The sequence below is a fragment of the Talpa europaea genome (assembly GCF_964194135.1).
Source record: "Talpa europaea genome assembly, chromosome: 12".
Classification (NCBI taxonomy): Eukaryota; Metazoa; Chordata; class Mammalia; order Eulipotyphla; family Talpidae; genus Talpa; species Talpa europaea.
The window spans coordinates 60,588,506-60,594,505 of NC_140079.1; positions in this window are offsets into that span (position 1 = coordinate 60,588,506).

A 6,000-nucleotide genomic window follows, 5' to 3' on the forward strand; every position below is an offset into this window, starting at 1 on the left:
ATAAATATTTACTGACAATAGTGAATAAAAACCAAGAAGTTAGGCTGAGTATTTCAGTGGTCAGGAGAACAAACTGTATGAGAACAAATTCTTCCACCTTCCTGTCCAAACAGGGATTTCTTTTTTTTATTTCAGCCTTGGGTTCTAAATTAGAGTGAGAAACTGTGTCAAAGGAGGAAACAACCACTGAAGAGAAACAAGGTCAGACACACCTCAGGTTTTTACATAACACGTGTTTAGTAAGGACATAATAGTGAAGTTATATTGGTTCATGTTCACTCTGCAGAGCAAGTAGTGACTTGGGAGAAGGATAAAATCTGGGAACGTGGGTTCAGCGCCAGTTATCCCCAGAGCCCTGCTGCCATGCCCATGCCAGGTTCAACTTTCACCTGAGTGAGCGGTCCGGTGGCAAGACCTTTGTTGAAAAGATTTATTTTATTTATTCATGTATACAAGAGCTGGGGTACAGGCCAGAGGTGCAGGGGGTAAGAGGATTCACCAGAGAGAGTGTGGAGAGCAGAACAGGCAGATCTACTGAAATACACTGGTGAGGGGAGCAGCGGGCGAGACAGGAGAGGTCTGCTGCGCCATGTGGGTAGCTCCCTGGCTGGGGATCGAACTCATGCTGCAGTGGCTGCCCATAGCTTGATATGCTGAGACGTAAACCCTTGAGCCACAAGGAAGGCCCCAATTATGGGGTTTTGAAGGTAAAAACAATTCTTTAAGAACAGAAGAGCAAGCAACTCCCCCACACCCCCTTTGAATTTTATTAATTTAGATTTTACATTTAGGTCTGTTATCTCCTTCAACTGGCTTTGCATGTAAGGTATATAGAGGAAGGCCTCTCTTTCTCATGCATGTTTATATGCATCTATATGCATTTATATGTCCAAATGTTCCAGCACCATTTGTGAAAAATACCATACTTTTTTCATTGAATTGCTTTTACAGCTCTATCAAAAATAGGGCCTCTCTGGTGGTGCAAGGGGTTAAGCACAGCACTATGAAGCTATCCGCAGCCTCTGTAGCAGGAGTTCGATCCCCAGCCAGCACTATGGTGCAGCAGACCTCTCCTGACTTGCCTGCTGCTCCCCTCAGCAGTGTGTTTCCGTCAATCTGCTTGTTCTGTTCCCCACTCTGTCTCTGGTGAATCCTCTCACCTCCCCGCACCTCTGGCCTGTACCCCAGCTCTTGTATGCATAAATAAATAAATATTTTAAAAAATAAATAAATAAATTGGCCCTAAATATAAGAGTTTACTTCTGGACTCTCAATTCTGTTCATTGATCTAGTTTCTCTCCTATTGCTAATATCATACTCCCTTTACTACCATAATTCTTGTAGTGTGAGACCTCTGTTCATTTTCTAATTTTTAAAAATGAATCCTTGAAAGCTGACTACAGAATTGAAGCATCCAGAGCAAGGGGGGGGGGTGGGGAAAGGGTAAGAACAAAGAGTAAAGGAGGCACAATGGAATATGGTGGTGGACTGTGAGTGATTTGGTGGTGGGTGCACTATGGTGGCAATACCTGATGGGGGTGTCCAAATATTACCTCAATTAAAAATTTAAAAAACTATACATATCCAAACACACATAAAAAATAAAAAATATTTTGATTCCTTTGATTTTTCGTATAAAATTTTGAATCAGCTTGCTTTTATTTAAAAAGACTCCTGCTGAAAGTTTGATTGGTTTTGCATTGACTCTTCATTTGCAGAGACTTGACATCTTAACAATGTTGAGTGTTCCAATCCATGAACATTGCATGTCGTCTTTTTATTTAGATATTCTTTGGTTTCTTTCGCCTATCTTTTATAGTTTTTAGCAAACTAATTATGCATATATTTTGTTAGGTGTATACTTAAGTTCTTTACTTATTTTGAGTATTATTGTGGATGGTATTTTTTACAATGCTGATTTCAGTTAATCATTGCTAATATAAAGGAATCAGGTTGACTTCTGTACATTCTTTTTTTTTTTTTAAATTCTTTTTTTTTTTATAGAGGCATGTTTTTATTTATTTATTTTATTTGTTTGTTTGTTTTTTTGTTTATACATGCACTGGGTACAGTCAGAAGCGCGGGAGGGTGAGAGAATTCACCAGAGCCAGAGCAGGGAGCAGAGCAGGCAGAAGGACCGAAGTACACTGCTGAGGGGAGCAGCGGGCGGCAGGAGAGGTCTGCGCACCATGTGGGATCCTCCTCCGGTGGCCGGGAAGCAGCCGGGGATCGAACCGGCGCCGCAGAGGCTGCGGGCAGCTTCACAACCCAGCGCTCAACCGCTGCGCCACGGGGGAGGCCCAGGCCCTGTACATTCTTTTGTACTCTGCCACCTTGCTAATTCTCTTATTAGTTTCAAGACCTTTTTGTAGAGTCCTTGAAGTTGGCGACGTAGACAATTTTATTATCTATAAATAAAGATATTCTTGTTCCTTCCCTTCCCATCTATATGTCCTTTATTTCTTTTTATTGCATTATTATACTGGCTAGGTGTTTTAGCAAACTGTTGAATAGGGGTGGTAGAAGAGGGCATCTTTCCCTTGTTTCTAATCTTCCAACAATTTACTCTCTCATTATTAAATATGACATTAGCTGTACGTTTTCCCATAGATGCCTTTTATTAGATCAGGGAAATTTTGTTTTATTCCTAGTTTGCTGAGGTTTTTGTAAATATCCTGAATGGATATTGAATGGAAGCTAATGCTTCCTTTTCCCATTCAGTAAGATATTCATGTAGCTAATCTTTAGATTGTTGACATGGTAACATGGCAAAGTAGAAGTTACTGGAAATAAGTGAGGCTCAGTGTGGAGGGCTTGGATGAAAATGTTGACTGAGGAAGGAGGAGCTGGTGGTAGATGCAGCCGAGTGTCTTATAGGCACTGAGAAGCTACCTGGTTGGAGAAGTGCAATCTTTATGCATAAATGTCAATACTAAGGAGAACTCCTTCCCTTCTACTATTTTTTTAAAAGATTTATTTATTTATGCATACAAGAACTGGGGTACAGGTCAGAGGTTCAGGGGATGAAAGGATTCACCAGAGACAGAGTGGGGAACAGAACAGGCAGATTGACTGAAACACACTGCTGAGGGGAGCAGTGGCGAGTCAGGAGAGGTCTGCTGTGCCATGTGGGTAACTCCGTGGTCGGGGATCTAACTCCCACTGCAGAGGCTGCAGATAGCTTCATAGTGCTGTCCTTAACCCCTTGTACCACCAGGGAGGCCCCCCTTCTACTATTACTATGGCTTTTAAAATCCCACTGGATCTGAGCACCAGCCTTTCCCATCTAACTAGATGAGAGGCAGTGACTTTCTTGAGGTGGTGTGGGAGCTACTCTCACTAGTCTGTAAGAACAGAATGTTCAATTTTCAGGATTTTGCAAACTGGTGGATAAATACAGCCATTTAAAAGTTAAAATTTTTATACACACATTTAAATAAGTTATACTGCAAACAAAGGTAAAACTACTCAGAACATCACTTTTCATTTTACCGTATTTGCCATTTCTCATCTGTCATATCTGCTTGGTGAGCTGCCTGTACACTTACTCCTAAATCACTGTCCAGATGTCACTGTGGTAGCCTGAAATTGGGAGCATTTACACCATAGAAATAAGCAGATGGTACAGCTGCACTGCCAGCCTCCCACCCTTCCCATTCAGTTGTTCAACACCAGAGCACATCACCGACTTCCTCTGCTTGCTCGTGTGTCAGGGTGTTAGGCAACATTCGCCTCAGCTCTACTTTGTTTTTTCTTATGAACCCAGAGAATATGTGCAGACTGCTGTTGGGAACTACAATACCTCTTCTCCCCAGCCTCCCAACCACCTTCTAGCTCAGCAGGGATTGAGGAGGGAAGAGGGCTTGACTTTTCTTGAGAAGGAGAAGAACAAAGCCTGAAACATTCTGGTTGCCTGAATATGGTCTCTTCCTGGGACTTTCCCCATCTCGCCTCCCTGTCCCCTCTGTGCTGGTGAGAATGCCTCCCAAATATTTTCAACCATGGAAATGGCCCACCTTTATGTCCAATAGCTTGACAGAACAGGAATAGTACCACCAACAGCTTGGGACAAAGATCCTTGGCCAGGGACTCAGTCAACATTTCTGGGTTAGGAATGTGTTCAAGGAATTTTTTATAATATTCCAAATACTGCCTGCATGCTCCATCTTGATTGTCTACTGCCTGGTGTGATCTGGTGATCTGACCGTGAGTGGAATGAAGGAGCAAGGATATGTTCTGTGGAAGACAGACCTTCCACCAGGCTGAGCTCCCACCGCTGTAACTGCCTTCCTCAGACCAATAGGCTATAAGGTGTAACAACCAGTGTTTGGTTACCCAGTCCTCACCACACATGTTCTGGGCTCTGGGGAGAACAAAGGGAAGTCTCTGCCTCTGGAATCCATGTTCTCCTGAAGAATGGAAGAGCAAAGGAGGGGAAATGCTACTGAAACATTGATATAATTGACATGTCAACTTAAATAAAGTTAAGTAAAAAAAAGTGAGTTTATTAAAGAATCAAAGACTGAGGCTTGAGTCTGGAACAGCCGCCAGAGATCTGTGGGAAAGATCTTGAGCTTCTCAATGAGGATTATATACAATTTGCAAAGAGGTTACATAAAACATTTTAAGAATTTCTACAAAGACAATCCGGGTAAGGGTCCAGTTCATGGATCTGTGTGATGTTGCCTATGGACTGACAAAAACAAAACCGTTGTTAAAATTTGTCAAACCTATTTAGTTTATCTTCTGGGAACTGGGAGTTCTAGCAATGTCACAAATCTCAGACTTGTTATTCCTTGAAGTTACCCATTTGCCCAGACACAGCAGCTTCCAAGTGCTTTTTTTTTTTCAGTGAGGCAGCATTTTTCTCAGGCTTAGTTTCTTCTTAGGACCTGATCAGCTGAGTGCTGGCACTTGGCTCATGCCCCTAATGAGACTGGGGAGAAGAGTAGCCACTGAATTGTTAGCTTTGGTGAACACATATAACATTATACAAGTTTTAGGTATACAACATAATGATTTGATTTGTATATATTATGAAATAATCACCACAATAAATCTAATTAATATCCATCATCATATATAATTAGAACTTTTTTTCTTAGAATGGGAATTTCTTTCTTTTTTTGATTGATTTATTTATTTATATAAGCTCTGGGTACAGTCAGAAGCGCGGGAGTGTGCAAGAACTCACCAGAGCCAGAGTGGGGAACAGAACAGGCAGACCGATGAAATACACTGCTGAGGGGAGCAGCAGGCGCAGCAGGAGAGGTCTGCGTGCCATGTGGGACCCTCGCCGGCAGCCAGGGATCAAACCGGCGCTGCAGAGGCTGCAGGCAGCTTTGCAGCCCAGTGCTCAACCGCTGCGCCACCAGGGGAGGCCCAAAATGGGAACTTTCAATACGTTTACTCTCAGCAACTTTTTAATGTACAACGCTATATAGTATTATTAACTCTAGTCAGCAGGCTGTACATTAAATCTTCAGAATTTATTTATAACTGGAAGTTAGTACCTTTTGATCACCTTCACCCATTTTGCCCACCGCTCACCCCTTGCCTCTAGCAACCATCATTCAGTTCTCTTTATCTATGAGCTAGTTTTTATTTTTAGTTTAAACTCTACACATAAAGTGATATCCTATGGTATTTGTCTTTCTCTGTCTGACTTATTTAGCATAATGCCCTCAAGGTCCATGTTGTCACAAATGGCCAGATTCCCTTCTTCTTTATGACTGAATAATATTCCATCATTATAGCCAAGCATCATGTAATGATGGGGATGCATTCTGAGAATTGTTTCATTGGGTGATTTCATTGTTGTGGAACATTATAGAGTGTACTTACACAAACCTAGATGGTATAGCCTACTGCACCCCTAGACTGTAAATAGAGGCCACTTTTGTATTTGTACTCCATCATTGACTGCATTGTTACATAGTGTATAACAACACATATAAATATAGAGGTAGATAGATAGGTAGAGATAGCTACAGGTAGATA